The following is a 22,273-nucleotide window of genomic DNA, read 5'->3' on the forward strand; positions in this document are numbered from 1 at the left end:
GTTGTATTGATTGAAAAGCTGTACTGTGTTTTTGAGAAGCTTCCTGTAGTGAATAAGCTGTTAAATCCTTGGATCTTTTAAGTCAAAAGGTCATCATGGCAGGATAAATGACACTTGAAGGAACTCTGAAAACCTTGCAAAACAGGGGTTTGTCTAGAAGTATACTCATGACAGTGCAAAGAGTTAATCGAAGGAACCATGACTTCTGTTCTATTGAGTATTTTTCTGTAAAGCCAAAGCCTTGTGTGCATTGAGCTGCAGCTGCTGAATCCAGAGCAAGATGCAAAAGTCACAGAAGCCCTTGTAAATGCCAATAACTCTGTAATGAGCTCAAACACATATTTCAGGAGGAATGTGCAACTACTGGTCAGTGCATGCTTAGCCTGAAACAACACAATACTACCATGATGAACAAACACTCCTCCTTGCTGAGAGTCCTGAATATCAGTAGTCTTCTAATGAAGCTAAGTAACGGGGGCAATGTATAACCCTACCTGATGGCCTTTGAATGGTATGCAGCTTGAGAACAGTGGCCCCAAACTAAATTGCCAAGATTCTAATCATTAGGTTTGACTAGGAATATGTTGATGTCCTGTATGGACTTAAAAGATACGTATGCTCAAGATTACCAAGAACTAAAATAAGAAATACTGGCAAGGACTGGCACTGTCTGGAGCTTCACCTTAACTGGAAGTTCAGTATGGACAGACTAGTAATATCACAAATGGCTGGCTTAATTCAAGGTATTAGAGTCTCAACAGATAAGACACTCACCATTGGTGTTGGAAAATCAGAAGACTGTGGGTTCTATTCCCACAACAGATACTTAGATTAATCTTTCTAATACTTATACTGTGCTGCAGTGTAAAATGGGTGATAAGCTCTTTAGTGTGCTATCCCTCATATAAGACATCAAACTGTGATCCTGTTTGCCTGAGTTGGTGATAGCTAAGGTAAATATAAAAGATTCATAGCACATCTTAAAAACATACTAGAGGTTTCTTTTCTTATATATTTTTTTGTACAATAATTTACTAATCTCTTGTATCATATACTTCACAATTTACAGACTTTGCTATTATTTATTATCCTCACCATCCCCTCAACCACAGGCATCTTTTAATTTCAACATTATTTCTTTGTTGTCCTTTTTGTTATAAATAAATTTTCACATCATCTTTCCCCCAAAAAATATTGTCATAAATAATATCTTTTCTTATTCATTTATTTCTCATAGCCCCCTTCCTTGTAGTTATCATATAATATCATATTAATTTCCATGTTTTCAAATCCTTTCCATATACAAGTTCTTTTCAAAGCATTCCAAGCATCCTCTCTTCCTTTACAGTCAGAAAACAAAGCTGTAGTGATTCTTCAACTTTACATACATTGCATAACCTTTTCTCAAATACTTTATATTTCACATTTCCCTTCACAGGCAATTTATCCAACTTAATTCTCCATAGAAATTCCCCCTTCATAAAACATTTGAAATATCTTTTGTCTTTCTTTAATTTCATATTTCATATCTTTCCCTATATTTCCAATGGAAATACAAAACATTTCTTTCATTATAATATGAACATATGGATGGGAATGAACATGAAAAAGATTAAATTAAATTTTGTTAAAAGAAATAGGAAATATGGTACAAGAAAACAATTAAAGAACTTTTTTTGTATTTCCATGGGAAATGTAGGAAAATATACAAAATACAAAATTCTTTACATACATTACATAACCTTTCCTCAAATATTTTATATTTCATATTTCCCTTCACAGACAATTTATCCATCTTAAATCTTCTTAAAAATTCTCCATCATAAAACATTTCAAATCTCCTTTGTCTTTCTTTAATGTCACATCTCACATCTTTTCCTACATTTCCTATGGAATTACAAAAAAATGTTCTTTCATTATTTTCTTGTGCCATATTTTCTTATTTCTTATATATTTTGTTTGCTCAAAATATTTAATTTAGAAAAAATATAGAATATATTAGAATAAAACCATCCACTAAATGTCCCATCCCTCCAGAATTTAGTCCAACCCTATCGCACCACCAGACCACAAAAATCACTTGCGGATCACTAAAGCCAATAACTCTGCTGGTGAAGCACTATTCTCTTGCACCATAGCCAAATTATGGAACTCCCTCCCACCCACAATTACCTCCGTACCATCATGCACCCACTTCAAAACTTTACTAAAAGCGCACCTAAAAACATGCTGGCTATGCCCTTGCAACTCCCACTCTAATATCACCCACCCCATCCAACCACTACCTTTCTTTCCACTCCACTAACTACCTTGATTATAGCAAGCTCAGATGCTCATAAGCCTAGTACTTATTATACAGCAGGAACTTCTTCTTGTAACATTTGTCAATGTCTGTTATGTACTTCACAGATAAAGATTCTAGTTGTCTACTGATGTACTATGTTCTTCATCTGTAAATATGTTGTAAGTAATTGCTATGTTAAATTGTTAATTGCTATGTAATCCAATGTAACTACTGTCTGTTTATTTTAACTGTGGAGCTTTTCTCCCCCGGCCTCCACTGAAAATGGACCTATGTCCAGTCGGACACTCCCGGTCAACAAATGTAAATAAAATAAAATAAATAAATACACTTTATAATTTGAATATAACAGTACATATTTCAAGAGTAAAAAAAAAAGAAAGAGACAAAACAATCTTTGCACCTTGTATATATATATATATATATATATATATATATATATATATATATATATATATTACATTTTTTGGCTTGTGCTTAATAGTTGTATAGTTGTATGTATTTTGTTTGTCTTGTTCTTAATAGTTGTATGTAATTCATACTTGGAGAGTCACTGAAACCAGAGTCAAATTCCTTGTATGTGCACATGCTTGGCCAATAAATCTGATTCTGATTTACAATATTTACAGATTGCCTGATAGTAGAATATGAGCTATATTTAAAATTTCATCATGAAATAAGATAAGCAAAGCTATGATGAAAAAATTTCAACAATGGCTTTTTTCTATTTTTAAAGAAATTTGATTTAATCATTTTATACTCATTCCCATCTAAATTGTTACACTCCCTTTCCTTTTGCTTTATCCTTTCTCATACACAATCATGTTTTTTTAAACAATAGTATTCATATTGCCTTGCTTCTTTTCATATACTATTTTAACATCTCTAAAATGCATTGAGGCCAACAAACAACAGGATTTATTAAATTCAGCATCTCACATTTTTTCACATAATATATGATTCCCCATTTCACTGGATTTAATATTGAACCCCGTAAGAAACTTACAAAAACAAATTCTAATAACTCGTTTTTTCTATAAAACTAGGGAACATATATATGCCATCTAAGTAAGCTAATTTTCAAAAAAAAGTATGTACTGAACACATCAGTCTTAAAGACAGTTGTAATGCCTTCCATCACTCTGTCAGTCTTCTTATTTTTTTCAGCACTTCTCTCCATTGTTCTATCACTACCTGATATTTTACACATTTTACAAATGATACAATAATTTCATTTTTTTTAAATAAATTCACCCAATCTTTACAACTTCTTCAAATTCTTTGATTTTTATTTGCATATACATCTAATCTTTCCAGTAATAATTCTGTTTTAACAATCACTTCTCTCATCCATACTTAATTTTTTATAACAATACAAAGTCATCTACATAAAATAGCACTAATGGGAATCTTAGTCCATTATTATTCTTCCATCTTCTTTCTTCTAGACCATTCTGGCAGTTTCTTACCACATTCATCTCCATCACAAACAAACACATACTCATTGGACACCCTTGGTTCACCCCTTTCTATTTTAATCTATATTAATCTTTTTACCCTGTTCATCCATTCACCATCACAGAAACTCAATATACTTCATACATTGACCTGATAAGTAACATGTCTTTCCTATACCACATTCTTCCAAATTATTCAGCATGTCATTATTATTCATCTTATCAAAAGTTTTTTGCCACATCAAAAGCCACCATTCTTCATTCACCTTTCCCCATCTTCTATATTTTTCACTGCTTTTTATCATCACACACATTTCATTTGTATTTTTTTCCCTATTCTATATAATTCCTCAGTTATTACTTTATCCAGAAGCCTTATTATTCTTTTCTGCACAATTTTTGTAAACATAAAATGGCTATTATCCATTGTTATTGGCCTTAGTTTTTATTTTTTATTTGTTCATTTTCTCTCTCTCTTTAGCCATACGAACTTTATTACATCTTCACACATTTTTTACTGTTTTATTATTTCATTCATCCAGTCATTCATTACTTATAACATTCCCTCCTTTTTTTGACGTAGTCATGTCCTAATTAAAAAAATATATATATCTTGCCCTGGTGATTTGGTGATTATTCATTATTTCTTCCATGTATCACTTTGTCTATCTTGCTGGTGCAGTGGTAGCATTGTCGCCTCACAGTAAGAGGTTCTCCCATTTGATTCTCAGCTGGAGCACCTTCTGTGTGGAGTCCGCATGGTCTCCCCGTGGTCGAGTGGCATTCAAAAGACATGCATAGGGCATTCCTTTGTTGAAGGTTGGGTGTTGAGCTTGCACATCGGCACCGTAAAAATCTATTGCCAATCATTAGTGGACCAGAGTTCCGCTGTGGCAACCCCTAACTGGGAAAAGCCGAAAAAAGAACAACAACATCACTTTGTCTAACTCCTTTTCTAGAATTTCTTTTTTTATTTCTTAATTTTTTTACACTTTCCATATACATTTTTCAACATAACTCTTCTCGTATAGGATCATAGGCTCATAGGAAGTTACTAGGCTAATGGCCCTAGAGCCCTTAAAAGCCTAGCCAAGTTCTGCCCTTGTTTCTATGATCAGCACCTATTGTCCCTGTCCAAGAGAGACACAGGTGTAAGAACCCCCAGGGTGAATTTACTGTTACCCATCCAATTGTCCATATTGTGCTTGAAGAGTGCCAAAAAGTTGCTCTGCTTTACATGACTTGAAAGTCTGTTCCACAGGTGTGGTAACCTCTGACAGACAAATCTGTCCCTCCAGCAGGTTCTATTAATGTTACATACCAGGTTAAAGTCTTTAGAGTGAGTAACTCATGAGCCATTTGGCTTACAGATATGCAGCCTTTCCAATAAAGAGAGATTGACTTGTATGCAAGGCAGAGATCACCTCTGAGTAGTCTGTATGAAATGGAGTAAAGTGACAGTGATTTCAGCCAATCCACACAGGACAGATGCTGAAGACATTGAATTCTCTTTGTGAGGAACTTTTGTGGTCTCTCCAATTGCTGCAGGTGCTTGGAAAGGTACATACCAAAAGGGGCATTGTACTCAATTATTGGCCTTATGAGGGAAGAGTGCAAGGATGTTATAACCTCTTTTTTTCTTGAGGTAATGCCTTTACTTATGAGATGAGCAATATAGAATGCTTATCTTACTACTGTGGAGACATGGTGATCAAAGGTAAGGTTGCTGTCTTTCATTATTCACCCACAATATTAATAAGTAATAATCTACTCCTGTTATATTTTAAGTAATAATCTATTCCTGTATACATTTTAATTCCTCATCTTTGTTTTTCTCAAGCACCATTTCCTTTCATTATATTTTACTTATTTGCCTAAAATGGCAAAACTTCTTTTCTTTTGAAAAGAACTTTTGTCTAAACAATAATCTGTTAACTTCTTTCCTTATAATATTCTTATATTTTTCTCAACTCATTGTCTTAGTTGTGATTTCCTACACCCAATAATTTCTCAGAATTTTCCTTTTGTTTCTCATGTCTTTATTTTTCTTTTTTCTTCTTATTTTTTTCAACCTCAATATAATTTTTAATTTTGCTTTTATACATTAATCACCAATATATTATATTCTTACAAAATAAATGTATAAATCACCTGAAAAACACAAATGAAAAAACTGGGAATCCACTTCATTCATTAAGCCCTTTCATCCACAATGAAAAAAAAATGAAAAAAAAAAAACAAGAACAGCAGGGCTACCACAGCAAATAACATAAACTTTAATAAAACATGGATAAAAACAATGAAATGGGATTAGCTCTTTTGGACAACTACAATGATTCAATGAACAGCTAACATCAATTAAATCGTTAAATAAACAGTGAAAGCTACAATGAAGATGCTATTAGAATATAAATAAATATATATCACTTAACATCAATACTACCTTATATAATTTTTGTTACATAAAACAATAGTAATTGTCTTATTTACATCTGGAAACTTATCTGCTTGTAGCTTCATCTGTCACAGTATTTCTCATTTCAAGACAATTCTTATAACAACCCCCACTTTAATCTAAAGGTACACAATCTGAGACAGTAAAATAACATTTCTTAAAAAAACTACAATCCATTGTATATTTATACAAATCATTATTTTCATCCTTAATTCTTATAGAATAAAGATGTCCTGGTTATGGGATGGTGGGAAACACAAATTTTGATGAATCTGACTTTTTTTAAAAAACATATTTGATTTTATAAAAGGTTTGTGGATGATTTGTTTTTATTGCTGATGGTTCATCTATTGATATTGAACAGTTTGTCATTGACTGAAATGGCAGTACCAATTTTTGACCTTTGTTTTAGGTCACAATGGGTTTAGTCTGCCATTTGTGGAAATTTTCTTAATGTCATGGTTGCAAATTTGCTGGCAAGATGTATTGTAAATGATGTTTTACAAATAATTATCTGCACTGTTCTAGTGCACACCCTGTTTTTATTAAGAATAACATACCTCTGGGGCAAATGATTAGGTCATCTTGGCTCACTATGGATAATGAAATCTTTTCTAACATTCTTACTGAGTTGATTGAGATGTTTTGCTTTAGCAGATATAGTAGATAAAAACTAGTATCCGCTGCAAATGAAATTAAAAATAAAAGGAATGACATTTTCCTTCTATATTGACTGCAGGAATTCCTAGTAAAATGAATCGTAGTACAGGTTATAATAATTATAAGAATGCTTTTGTCTTACAAATTACAGTGGATAGTTTAAGTGCTAGGAATATAATATCAAATAATTGGAATATTTTAAAAGGTAATCCTGATTTGCAGAAAATAGTTAATTCTGGTCCAACATTTGTATATAAAAATAAAACTAGAACCATGAAATAATTATTAGAAAATGAGAACACCAAAATATCTAGTTTCACTACAAATAAACTGAAATGTATGATTAAATGTGTTTTTTGTAATGTTTGTAATTCTGTGTTAGAAGGACATAGTATTATTTTATCACATTTGGATATATATATTATGATACATGAGCATGTGAATTGTAATATTGTTGGGTGATATATGGTGTTATGTGCTCACAATGTGATGCTTTTTATGTTGGGTTGGCCATGCGTAGGTTATTCAACAAATTAAGGAACATCTTTATTCTATAAGAATTAAAGATGAAAATAATGCTTTATATTAACATACATTGGTTTGTAGTTTATTTAAGAACTTTTATTTTACTGTCTTAGATTGTATACCTTTAGATTATAGAGGAGGTTATTATAAGAATTTTCTTGAAAGCAATGAAACACTGTGACAGATGACGTTACAAGCAGATAAGTTTCCATGTTTAAATGAGACAATTAATATTAAATGTTTCTTATGTAATAAAAATATATAAGATAGTATTGATGTTAGCTGATATAGATTTATTTATATTGTAATAGTATCTTTATTGTAGCTTTAAATGTTTAATGGTTTAATTGATGTAAGATGTTCATAGGATCATTGTATTTTAAAAATAATTGTTTATCGTGGTCCTATATTCTGATAAAGTCCCTTGTGAATGAATGCTCTTAAAGAATAAAGTGACTTCCCATTTTTTTTTTTTTTTTTTTTGCGATTTCTTTATTGGTTTTAGGTTTTTTTTCCAGACTTTTTTACATTTTTTGTGTTAGTATTCTTACAAAGTAGTCTCATTGTTAGATGTTCTTTCTAGAATTCATTCCTTCATTTTTGCAAATATTCCCTTTATATTTTACTATCTGTTAACATGTTATTCCCTTTCCTTTTTTATTTCTCAATTTCCTTTACTTTTGTCAATATTGCTCTGTCAGAAAAAAAGTGTTTCTTTACTTCCTCCATTAATTTCTCTCATAGTCTCTGAATATATTACACAATCTTTTTCTGTTAATTGTCATCTTTTCTATGTAAATCTCTTTTTTCTAGGTGTAATCTATCACTTTCATCACCTCTTCATTGTTTTAATATTCTGACCACTTTACCTTTTTTCTTTTCTAAAATTCCAATTAAAATTGCCTAATATAATTATAAATGAGTTGCTTATCACACATTTTTTATAATCCTAGGACATCTTTTTTTTTTCTCCACATTTTTAAATGCATACAGTACAATTAATCTTACTGGCTTCATTTTTTCATTCTTAAATCACATATTAACACTCTATCTGACAGCCTTACTATCACTTCCATGATTTTCACTTTTTTATTTTAAACAGGAACTGTAGTCCAAGAACATATATTCTTCCCTACTGCTCACACTACTTTTTCACCACATCAGTTCAGTCCTTTCTCTTTTACAAGTCTTGACATACCTTGCATCCTGTAAACACATTGCATTTTATCAATCCTTTTATAGCATTCAAATGCAAACATTCTTCTCATATTATTCTTTATACTGTTTATGTTTAATAAAACCACATTAATATTAATGTTTTCCTTTTTGCATCTTTTTACACCATCTTTTGTTTCCCTTTTTCTTCTCCTCACCTTACTACATAGACTTTGTCACCTGACTTTCTGACTTCCCACTCAACTCCCCTTCTTCTTTTTTCTTGATGTCAAGTACATTATATTTATTTTCCAACAAAAGTCCCTTTATTTTTTCTTTCCTTGTATTGTTCATCCAATATTGTCTTTCACTTCTTATGTCTATTTTTCTTCATTGTCACATTTTCTCCTTTCATATTGTCCATTACTTGTTCCAATTATGTTCAGCAGTTGTTCACATTGATCTCTTTCTTCTATTTGTCTCCTTTTACTTTTTTCAATATTCTATCATTCTTCTATGTAAAAAAAAATCAAAGTTTTCATTTTCGTTAAGAGTTTTATTCTAGTGTGTAACATCCAATAAGCAGCAGATTATAGCAGCATATTCAAATCAGCATAACTAGAGATACACATATAGCATAAATGTAAGCATGAACATCACAACTTCATCTAAACCGAACTTACATCTGAACCAGTCTTGAATCAGACTAGACTGACTGCTGTCCTGAACTTCACATATTATATCCTTTTTCCCAGTAATTTTCCTCTACAGACTACATTCACACCCCTAATCTTGGTTCTCAGGCTACATTTTGTTTTGTAGCCTCACAGGTGCCTGGCCATTAACTTATCTCTTGATTCATCTCTTGAGAAAGAACAAAACAAGAACTGTCTGCAATATTTCCTTGAGAAACTATTATCACAATGCTTAGCCAGCAAGGTCAACATTCAGTGAAAGATTCTTTGTTTCTGCTGTACTAAAATGTATGCATATGTGAAACACCATTTCTTAACCAGCAAGGTCAACATCCAGTGAAAGATTCTTTTCTTTCTGCTTTTCTACAATGTATGCATAAATGAAACATCATGTCTAGGCCTATTTTATTCTTTAGCCTGTCTAATGTCTAATAACTACTGTAAAATGAAAAACCCTGATCTAACAGTTGGCCCTGTGGTCCCTGACAAAAGTCTATGTGGACCTACTTCTGTAGTTACCTCACAAATGTATCATGTCTGTATGACCAACCACTGTAATCTGGTTTGAACATATGGGCTTTGTGCTACCTGCCACTAGAAACTTGGCCAGACAAAGTCTACAGAGTGATATTATAATGCTTAATGCTATTAAAATCAAAATGACTACTAGTAGATATTTTAAAACTGTCCCACCCCAACCCTGGAATAGGCTTACAAACCAATCTGTTCATGAGGTGTCACCAATACTTTGTACCTTAGACATTACCTCACTCATAATCTGCAAATGTGTCCGAATAGATTCACTTTTATCTAGTATATAACTACAGCATTCCATCCCGATCAAACCACAAGTCCCATGATGGGATGTCAGCAGGTAATCAAGGGCCACAGAGTTTTGGATGACCACCATACGCATCATGGTAATTTCCAAAGTGATGTCCTTTATGCTTTCAAAGGTACTATTGGCCAAAACCTCCAGTAACTTGACTAAGTTGTGCAGTTCCCAAATGGCTTTAACAGCTCCATATGCAGGAAATATACCTGCTCCAGCTATTATCTCATCACCTAGATCCATAGCTTTCAGAGTCTTTAAATCCAAATGCTGATGTATATGTGATGTATCTAAAACCTGCACCTTATCCTGAAAGTCAGTATTCAGGTCCCTCTTGGCTTTGTCATTTCTGAAACTTATTGAACCAGGTAGTTCTTTAAAATGTCTTATGGCTGGTATTACATATCCTATATAACATGAGCCATACCAACTTGGTGGTAGCCATTTATAGGCTCTGTTTCCACACACATAATACATGTGCCTTAATGTATAGTTAGAATGCCAACCCTGTTGTTCCAGAAGTAGCATGAAAAAATGCCATATACTGTTTCAACTTGTTTCTGTGAGTCTTCAGTCAAGTTAAGCAAAGTATAAACTGTTAATCCTGCATATTTCCCTTCCCCATCTCTAAGCAGTGTCATAGTAAAATTACACTGAATATTGCCTATGGTCTCTACCTTAGGAGTTGGTACATCACTGTACCATGATTCCTCTCTCTTATAGCAAATGAACACTTTCCCTGTTGACCACACATTTAAATATTGGGTACTGTTAACATTGATTTCCTCCAATATTGTACTATTCAGTTAATTTCCTTCTTTATTATATAGCCTGTCTGGCATGATGGCTATTTCCTGAAGAGTAATTGAAACTGGTACTAGAGGGATACCTTTCCCTGCCACTGGCACATGCACACAAATCCAACATTGGGATAAATTGAAAGCATGTGCATAGGTAAACTGAAGCTTAGTAAATGTATTATAAGGTGGATACCAGTCTTCCCATTTTAGCACTTCTCTTGTTGCCCGTTGATGCTCTGGAGATATAACCTGAACCCAAAACTCAGCTTGTAAAACTTGATATTGTAATGTCACCACCTTGCATGAATGCAAACATACATCTTGTGTCAGCCCTAAAGAAAAAATGCCTTCAGAAGTCTAAGATAAATCACTGTACATTCTACTGACAAGCTGTTTGTCTACTAAAAAGTCTGTAACATTTATAATATACCATACAAAGTATTATTTTTTCTGTACTACTGATAAGATCCCATATAAGATCCTCCAAAGCTAGCTATGAAAACAAGATTGCCACTGATTCTAAGGACAACCACAAATCATTCTATAGCTATGTCAAGAATCTCAATGGCAACACTGAGATCTGCTCTGAGTTACAGCACAATGGCACAAAAAGTACAGAACCAACTGATATTGCCAACATCCTGGCAGATAGGTTCAGTGCTAACTTTACCCCCTCTCACCCCCTAAAGGGCCCATATCTATACAGGAAGAATGCAGAGTCCCTGTAATCACAACTTCACAGGTAAAAGCAGCACTCTCTAAAGCCAAAAACACAGCATCCATGGGACCAGACAACATCCCAGGCTGCGTTTTACATAAACTTCAGAGCAAACTGGCTCCCCACCTAAGCACCATGTTCAGTCATAGCCTCACATCAGGCTTTGTGTCCACTAAATGGTCCACAGCAGCAGTTATCCCACTCCACAAAGGGGGAGCCACCACTGATCCTGGGAACTATCGCCCTATTAGCCTGATGAGCCTCGTCTGCAAGGCCATGGAACGTATCATCATGGAATTCATAAACAAAGACATTGGTAACCTCCAAACTCTGGACCCCACCCAGTTCAGGTTTATGAAAGGCAGATCTTGCCTCCTGAACTTGGTCGACTTCTTTGAGGCAGTCACCAAAGCCATAGACGAGGGTAAGATGGTTCACACAGCCTATCTTGACCTCGCCAAGGCTTTCAACACCATTCCCCATTCTGGAATTATAGCTAAACTCACTAAACTAGGTATAAATCCCTATGTCACAAGATGGGTTGCTAACTGGCTCACTGACAGAACCCACACTGTAAAAGTTGTAGACTCCAAATCTGACTTCAAACCAGTGACAAGTGGAGTACCACAGGGTTTAGTTATGGGACCTCTCCTGTTTGGTATCTACTTCTCTGAAGTTCAGGCTAACACAGAAGGCCTCTGATTAATGAAGTTCACAGATGACTGCAAACTAGGAGGTATAGTCAAGTCCCCAAAGGATGTGGACATCCTACAGAAGGGCCTCACTGAGACAGATGCCTGGTGTCAGAGCCATGGCCTCAAGCTCAGTGCTAAAATGTGCATTGTTATCCCCTTTGGTAAATACTCTGTACCCATGAACTACCACACAGGCAGCAGTCTTCTTAACACCAAATGTGTGATAAGAGATCTTGGGACCCAGGTGGACAGTAGTCTCTTCTTTGATAATCACATTGCTACAGTAGTCAGGAAATCCTTCTACATAGCACACCTCATCACAAAAGGGTTCTCATCTAGGAAAAAATAGGTCATTGTTTCCCTCTACTCGACACTCATTAGACCCATTATAGACTACAGTGCCCCTTTTGGAATGTACCTCACAAGACATCTGCAGCAGCTGGAAAGGCCACAGAAGTACCTCACAAAGAGAATTACTGGCCTCAAACAGATGCCCTACACTGATCATCTCAAAAAACTCAAGCTTTACTCTGTAGCATATCTCCTACTCCGAGGTGATCTCTGCCTAACATATACAGTTATGTCAAACCCAGAGCTGTTGGACATGCTACACCTAAAGAAATCCCATTCCCTCAGAGCTACATGGTCTAGAGACCTAAACCTTGTCACCACAATAAACAGGACTTGCTGGAGGGATAGATTCCTGTCCCACAGACTTCCCATACTTTGGAACAAGCTACCCATCTATGTAAAGCAAAGTTCTTCATTAACACTCTTCAAGAAAAATCTTGATGAGTGGATGGGAAATAGGAAATACACCCCAGTGATCACTTCTGTGGCTCTGCTCGACAGGGGCACAGGAAATTAACTTTCTTGGGTTGGTGTAAGCCAGAGAACTTTGTTGGCTAGGCTTACTTAGGCCCTTGGGCCGATAGCCTAGTACCTACCTATGAATCTATGAACATATGATACTCTATTACATCTAAAGAAGCATAAAAAAAAACAATAAGCTGTAAACGTTTCATTCTCTGACACATAAACTGTTTCACAGTCACTTGTTATCTTCAGGTGCAGTTCTTCTGCCTGTAGTCCAGTTGCACTAGATGAATGCAGAATTTCAGACCTTGTAAAGTATACAATCAAGCCAAGCAACAACACCAAGGTGAGCCCTACACTCCATCATCCCAAGTCACTGCTGAGGTATTGGAAAGGCCTCCCTACAGTTCCAGTGTCCTTTGCTGTGTCCCTTGTACAATTAGACCTTTCAATCCTCCCCTCACCCATCTCTTGTGCAAGGCTGGATGGCTGCTGTTGACAGATGGCCACTTCAAAAGACTATATTCAAAAATCCAAAACAGGCAATATGCTCTGCATCATGACCTGTAAAGCACAAAAAGCAGTATCATTTCCTTGGACAAGCTTTAATTGATCAATGTGTACACTTTTACATTTCCTGTCTCTGTGGTTCTTATCACTCCTTTTGATTTGATACACTAGAGGCCCTACCTGTATGACTATAGTATATGGTCCTTCCCAATCTGAAGCAAAACAGCTTCTGGACACAAATCACTTTAACATGACATATCGGGCATGTTTCAACTGAACAATGTCAGCTGGATCTCCTAACATTTTGTACATCCTGCCTGCATGAAATAGACTCATGTTGTTGATAGATTCCTGCAAAGCTTGTAACCAGCCCAGATGATGTGTCACTGTACAATAAGAAGGCTGTGAACCCAGAGATGGGTCAAAAGGAAAATTCAACGTCATTCTTCTTCCTGTCATTAACTCAAAAGGTGAAATTCCTGACTTAGCATTAGGTGATGCTCTTATTCCAAGCAAAATAGCTGGCAGATGCATGACCCAGTTAGGTCCCTTTTCCATACAAGCTTTAGTAAGTCTCCCCTTAATGGTCCTATTCATTCTTTCTACTATTCCATTAGACTGTGGGTGATATAGAACATGGAATCTCTGCTGTATCCCTAACAGATTACACACTTCTTTCATAACCTGACTTGTGAACTGAGTACCATTGTCAGATTAAATGATCTGAGGCCATCTCTGGTGAGAGAAAATATTATTCCATAATGCAGATGCTGCAGTTTTTGCTGTCATGTCCTTAGAGGGATTAGTTTCCACCTACTTGGTAAAAGTGTCTACCACTACCAACAAGTATCGGTTAACCCCCTTTTGCTGGAGGAAGAGGTCCTGAAAAATCTGTCTGTATACTGTACCATGCTCCCTCTGAAACTGGTACTCTCTCCAACTGAGTTTTTTTCAATGTAAGGTTAGTCTGCAGACATATTATACACTCCTCCTGAATTTCTGTGCATAGTTTTTGCAGCTGAGGATTCCGCAACTTATACTTTATGAAAGGCCAGATTTTCTGAAAACCTACATGACCTGGTAGCTGATGGCTGCACTTGATTAGCTGCTTAGCCAATAATTTCAGCATGTAAGGCAACAGTGCCCCTTGTTTTGTTTTATACACATGCAACCTTACTTCCAGGGATTACTGGACTGGCAACTTCACATTGTACCCTTTCATCAACATCCCCCTGCATGTCTTGGATCTTTGCCAGATCTGCCTCAACTGTTGAGCCCACTTGACTCGCCTCTGTTATACCTTCCACCTTAATCTCTTTCCACTGCACTGGATATAGTGGAATCCTGTCCTTGTCAGCTTTTTTTGCTGCTGCATCTGCTATGGAACTGCCAATAATGTGCAGATTACTGTCTCTTGCTTGATGTACCTTTACCTTGCAGATGCTCCATTTATTACCACCCTAAGTCATTTAACTCTTTCAGAACTGCTGCATGCTGTAAAAGTTTACCTTTGTTGTCCACAAATCCCCTCCTAGCCCAAATTTCCAAATATATGGCAAGAGGTGTTACTACATAGGAGCTGTCACTAATAACATTTAACTGACTCTCTCCATACTGCTTTATCGCATATAGCACAGACTCCAACTCTGCTTGTTGGGCTGACAGATACCAAGAAAGCTTGATCATATGAGTCTGTGGTTGTGCAGTGATAATGTGACCTGCAAATACTGTATAATATGTGCCTTCCTCATAAAATCTTGAACCATACACATACACACACCTGGCCTCTGTATTAAATTGGTCTGAAAAAGGTGAATTAGGAACCTTGTCCCTCTGTTCCTCACAAACATGAGGAGTCCCTTCATAAAGCAACTGTTGAGACAGATAATATTTCTCGCCGACCTTAAGTTTTAATATTCTTCTGCGCTAAAGCTATAATCCACTTAGATGATGTGGCCTGATCCTCAGCTCTGCATCTGTCTGAATACAATAGGATCTTGACTGTATGGTGTGGTGCTTGCACTATTACAGTGAACTGTGTTATAAATTCTGACTGTTGAATTCCCCAATATATAGCTAACAAAGCCTTTACACAAGGGTGATAACCCTTCTCCACTGATGTCAACATTCTGCTGAAAAAGAGGTAATAGCTCTTAGCCTGGTCTGAATTCCCTGCTGTAGGGTATGAGGGTATCTTTGTAGCAGGACTGCAGAGATGCTGTCATTTCCTGCTGTTGCTTCCAAATAAAAGGGATATTCTGCTGATGGTATAATTAATTCAGTGACTATGATCTAACAATCTATAATTAAAGTGCAATCAAAGTAAAGCTGGTCATCTCCCACATTTTCTACAATTTGATCTGCAAGTCTTCCTTCAATGACTAAATTCTCCACATTGCTAATATGTTTTGTTAAAATTCTGTATAAGATGTGATAAAATCACCACAAAAATGCTTTGGGCTTCCTCAGTATTTTTCATTTCTCTTCATTCCATTCACTACTATCACAATGGATACATCCTGCAATTTGCCCTTTTATACATTCAGAGTTAACCATACCTCTCAAGCATCTGTAGAAAATTTTCTTTCATCCAACATTTTTATATGTCATGCATTTTTTTGGCATATTTGTGCAAAATATGTTTTCAATTCATTTTAATCTAAATCTGAAGTTATAAACTGTATACTCATTTTTTATTTGCATAATTAATTTCTGGTAAACATAAACATTCCAGATGTACAAAACACTTCCACATTCATTTTCAGATTGTTCTGCCAATAAAAAGTCTGAAAAGTCACTTCACAAAATAATTTGTCCCTAACATCTGTTACTTTAAATCCCAGTGGTATAATAATATATTCAAAGAATAAAATACTCGTCAATGGATTTTTATTATTTTTTTCAACTTTATTCTTACCACTTGTATTCTTGTAAATGTTGATTCTTGTTCCACATTCAACAGATGCATACTGTCTCCATTATTTTGTATGTACTGTTGTTTATTTTGTGTAGCTACTGGTCCATATGACAATCATTTAACCAGAAAACATCCTTCTTTATTTTACTTCTCAACATGCTCTCTTTCAGAAATGCTTGCACACCTTCTATATAGTACATCCGAAAGTCAGCTGCGCTACTACTCCACCAGCTGGATATGCTCCTTCTTCATCTCTGCCTTTCCACTTCTCTGCTTCTTGGCTTACTTCTCCTGTTGCTTCATCTCCATTACTGTTTTCTTACTTTTCAAACAGCATTCCACTGCATTGCTTTACCTTTTCCTGGTGCTTTCTGTGACATAGTCCCTCCACACCACATGCTCCAGAGACCTCAACCTCATTACCACAATCAACAGAATGTACTGAAGGGACAGGTTCATAACCCAGAGACTGCCCATGCTATGGAATATCCTTCCCATACATATCAAGCAGAGCACCTCACAGGCCCTCTTCAAGAGAAATCTTGATGAGTGGATGGGAAATAGAAAATTCACCCTGGGGATCATTCCAGTGGCTTTACTCGACAGAGGCACTGGGAACTAAGGTCAGGTGGCACAATACCAGGGTAATCCTATGAGCTAGGGTTGTAAAGGTCTCAGGGCCATTAGCCTAGTACACACCTGTGAACTTATAATCAAATTTAAGACTGTGATGCCAAACCTCCTGAAGCCACAGTTGTGACATCTCTATCACCAATTTTGACAGAAACATTCCTTTTTGTACTCAGAAATCATCCATGCTCTCTACAGCAGCATTGTTTCCTTTCATAATAAAAATGAACTCAAGCCTAAGCAGTGATCTTTACATGCCACCTAGTGGTTTGGAAGAGAAGGGGATGTCTCCCTGTCTCCACACAAAATTTATCCTACTCAGTATGAACAGCACCTTGCTTCTCCTCTGAAAAGAGGATGTGGACTTAGTTGGATTAACTTGGTAAATAAGAGTAAATAAATATTTTATAACTGCAGCTAAATCCTCGTGTGACCAGTGTAAGTAAAATTTGAGAAATTTTGGCAAGAGACATTTTTTTCCAAAGTGACCAAAAGTCAGGAATGTTTATTGTTAAATGAACTTGAAAAGCCTGAGTTAGACATGCAAACAATCAAGGGCTAATAACAAGCCTTCAGCTAGGTATCTGGTTTTGCCTGCTAAAAAGAAAAAAAAAATGTCATAATCTCACTTAGTTTGTTGTAAGTGCTCTAAACAGGGAATATAGCAAGTACTTCACAGTTAGTGAAAACAACAGCATGTCTATGAAAGCCCTAATGCTAGCCAAAATACCACACCTAAAAGTATGCCTATGAAATGTGAACCCTGTAAAATATGATAACATTGAGCTTATCACTTCTACAAGTGTAAAACCTACTTTCTATTTTATCAAACTTAGCAATTGTAGTTTTAGGAATGAAAAAGTAATACAGGGATTATTATATTCAAGGGGAATGATTGCACTGATAAAATCACAATATGTCTGCAAATGTAAAACAATTAGTAAGCAGAAAAATAAGTGATGTGTGCAGGTGGAGGCAAAAATGCTCTAAAACACAAGTAGAAATACAGGCATGCTAAATGTTATACCCTGTAGTTGCAGTGCCTAGCGTAACACATAATGTGATAATTGGCCAAGACTTTCTCTAATTTAAGGAACTATGGAAGTTATAGAGTAAAAGATTAAGCTACATATACCAGCAGAAGAACATAGCACAAGGAAAAATGCTATATAACTCAAATACACAAAAAGAGCCAAGATTTAGCTCTCAATGGAAGAGTTAGATAAATCTAGTACTAATTATTGTCAAAAGCCTCTTGTTATTAAAATATTGAAGGATGTGAGTGTGGAAACTGACAGAAAAAGGGAGCCTTAGCAAAAGATTCTATCTGTTAAAACATAAGAATACACTAAGAATAATGGATGTAGAAAGTGATTAAAAAATATGAATCTCATACTGAACAGAAAGATGAAGAGAACCTGAAAACAGCCCTACGCTTCTCCCTGATATACTAAAGTAGAGAGTCAGACAAGAACAAAAACAGGGTAAATAAAACAAAGAAGATAATGAAGAAGAGAAATGGCAACTTCTAGTACCCTAATGGAATAAAATATTTTTTTATGAATTGCTCTTTTAGAGGATGATCTGGATGAAAAAGAATAGCCCATACATTTATTGGCAAGGGAAGGGGACCATAGCCCTTACTTTATGTCAAAAGTCTGATGAATATAATGCTAACTTGGCTGACCTTTGGATAAGTCATGTAAATTTTAAGAAGGCTCAGTGGGAAGACAATACAATGTATAGATCTAGAGAAAACATGGAGAGAAAGTAGATTAGGAACCAAAGGAACAGAACAACCCACACTCCCCTTGTTTGACCTAAGAAATGACTCACTATACAAGGCAATTGAAACATGAGACCAGAGATTCATCCAATTGTTAGTTCCAAGACACGTCAGAATGCGTAATGTGAAGCTAGCATATAACAACAATTTGGGTAGTGACATAGGAATGGATAAAACAAAAGCTAGAATTTTCATTAGATTTTACTGGCCTAATATTATGAAGGAACTGTGCAGCTTGCCCAGAGTGTCAAAGAACAGCACACATCCCTGGGTCTAAGAATCTTTTGAACCCCTTACCCATTGTGGATGTTCCATTTGAACCGATTGCATTGAGTGGCATGACTCCACTTGTAAAACTGTGAATGGGCCCTCAGTGTATCTTATTAATTATTAATTATGTAATAGCATTTTCTGAGGCGCAGTACTCCTATGACAAGTCAATACACAAGACCATCACACAAAAACTGGTGCTGCTTTTTTAGCATAGGATTTCCCTGATAAATTCTCACTGACCGAAGCAACCTAAATTCCCACTGACAAAAGCAACTTCATTTAGGTCCAGAGTAATGCATGAACTCTTCATTTTTAAGGAAAACAGTTAAAGCGGTATGTATATTACCCTGAAACAGATATGGTCATGGAGCACTTTAATAAAACTTTAAAATCTATTTTACAGACAGTTATAGAAATGAATGTGAGAAGCTGAGATTAACTACCTATATATGTTCTCTTTGCTGTAAGATAAGTACCCTAACCCTCATCTGGAGTCACACTATTTGAACTGCCTTGTTACAAGTCATAAAAGAAACCTGAGAGAGGAAAAGCACTCATCTTAAAAGCATGATAGAAAAATTTTCAGGCCTGCAGGGCAGGTTAAGAACTCTAATACCTATAAGGTTAGACCACATGAAGAGGGCACGTGAAATGCAGTAATGATAAGAGAACATATAACAAAATATATGCCATTGAGAACTTAATCCAGGTGATAAAGCACTTATGGTAGTACACACTTATGGAAAAAAAATCATTGAAAAAATGTGATGATCCTTTGCAATTGTAGAAAATATAAAGTACATTATATGGTGAGACAACTATGGAAAAGGAAAACCAGAACATTTACATCATATACATGTTCTGAAACCTTGAGGAGAAACTTAAGTTTCTGTAGGAAATGGGAATGCAGGGGAAGTTATGATCCCCAACTGAAGCAGGCCCCCAAGTTGGAATTGTGGATATATTATCCAAGTTTCAAAAACAGGAGTAAAAGATTTTGTACTCAAGAATAAGGACATATTCTCAGAGATGACTCTTAGAACCAATTCTTTTTATCACAATAAAGAAGCATTGTCTGGTAAAAAAAGTTCATTTGCAACTATCTAGAATACCAATGTAAAGTAGTCAGGGAAGAGATAATAAATGTCTAAACTTGCAGTTATAGAAGAATCCCAAAGCCATTAGAACAGTCTGATCTCATTAGTCTCTGTGACAAAGGGGGATACTGCCTGCACAGCTATCTGGAATTTTGTAAATAATTATATGTATTTGTGAATACCAACATTATTTATATAAGATGCTTATGTTACAAATGTATTAGAACTGTATGTCATATGCATATCAGACTGCTCTGTACAGGTGTTTGTGCTGAGAAGATATTTTGTAGAGTGCTTGTGCTTGAAATGTATCCACAGTGTGCCCTGCTGGAAGAGAACAGAAATGTACATGCACTATTGTAACTGTTTAAATGTATGTATTTTAACAGTGGAAACTGAAATACAGGAAGTTAACTTCAGAAAAATAGCTGAAATTAAATTACTTCATAGTCTAGATCAGATACATAATGTCTATGAGAAGCTTTATGTATTGTCTTCAGAGTGAACTAATTACTAGTTTTGAAATGTGTTTTATGACTTCCAGCATCTGCCAAAGATCTGAGGTCTACGTATTTTCACAGGTATATGCTAAATAATGCCAGTGGCCAACAGTGGGGGTTTCACCTGGGGTAGTATCAGATGACAAGAAATTATCAGCAGCAATATCTGAGATATTAATTTGAGAACTCTGTGAGAGAGAGACAGTGCATTCTGTATTCTCCCTTGGACCTGACAAGAAGATCTATTCACCATACATCTGCCTTGTTGTGTAAGTAAGTTTCTAGGGCATAATAACTCTCTTAGATATAGTCAGGAATATAGCAAAGCTTTGTTTAGATATTTTCCTTTCTTTATTTGAGAATGTCCTGTAATGTTGTTTTAAATACTTCCTGGGATTTTGAACTCTGATATCACTGTGAATATATACTGAGCATTTTCTTGTACTTTTATTATTTATTATTAAATATATTTAAACCTTTATTGTACCTGATCTCTGTAGAGATAGTTAAGTTTGGAGAGTACTTGCAGATATATTTCGTGCCACTGTGTGGGCCACTCCTAATATCCTTGCTCTTGGTAACTACCATTTGTATTAATATTAATATTACAAAGTAAGATAGGACACCCTTTGCTAAGGGCCTTAAAGTAGCTGATAAAGAGTTGGCTGGTGGCATTGATACCTAGCTTACAGTCTGGGCAAATGGGGTCTTAGGTAGTAAACCTGTGCCAGCCTTTCCCAGGTTTGTGCGTGTGTATGTAAATCAAACCTCAAAGAGTGTGTATGTCAGCTACTTGGTCATGGACACAAAGCACTGGTTGGACAGAGAGGGAGCTGGAGGTTTTGGCTTGGCCACTCAGCTGAGATTTCGACTCTGTAGCTGTGCTGGTGGAGACACTTATTGGGGATCTGGAGAAAGAGGGAGAAATCAGCCCTGGACTGACTGTGGTCTCTGTGTGCACTTAAGGGAAATTGCACTTGATAAAGAGAGCTGCATCTGGAAATAGTGTGTTTGTATCTGTTATCCTCCCAATGCATATCCCCCACTAGTGCCTGTGGTGAGGATTGAGGCTCCTTGATTACTGGTCCAGTGGTAGGTCATCACAGTCTCCATAAGGTTTTGCAGCAGTGATTTAGAATGTTGAAGAGCATCTTTAAATTTTATCCATGTCCATTGGCCTGAGTGGATGAACTGATTGAAAAAATTGGACAAGGGTAGGTTTATATCCACTTTAGACCTACCTAAAGGCTTCTGGAAAATTCCACTAGCCTTAGAAGCTAAGAGAAAGATGTCACTGTCTCTAACTGATGGACATTTCCTCCTACTGTGGTGTCCTACAGTTTGGTCTCCACAGAGTGCATGGGACATTTCAGAGGCTGACAGGCAAGATTCTAGGACCTCACACCAAATATGCAATAGTTGACCTGGATAATATCATAATATTCTCAGA

The sequence above is a fragment of the Protopterus annectens genome, chromosome 5.part1, assembly GCF_019279795.1.
Source record: "Protopterus annectens isolate FY-2018-M chromosome 5.part1, PAN1.0, whole genome shotgun sequence".
Classification (NCBI taxonomy): domain Eukaryota; kingdom Metazoa; phylum Chordata; order Ceratodontiformes; family Protopteridae; genus Protopterus; species Protopterus annectens.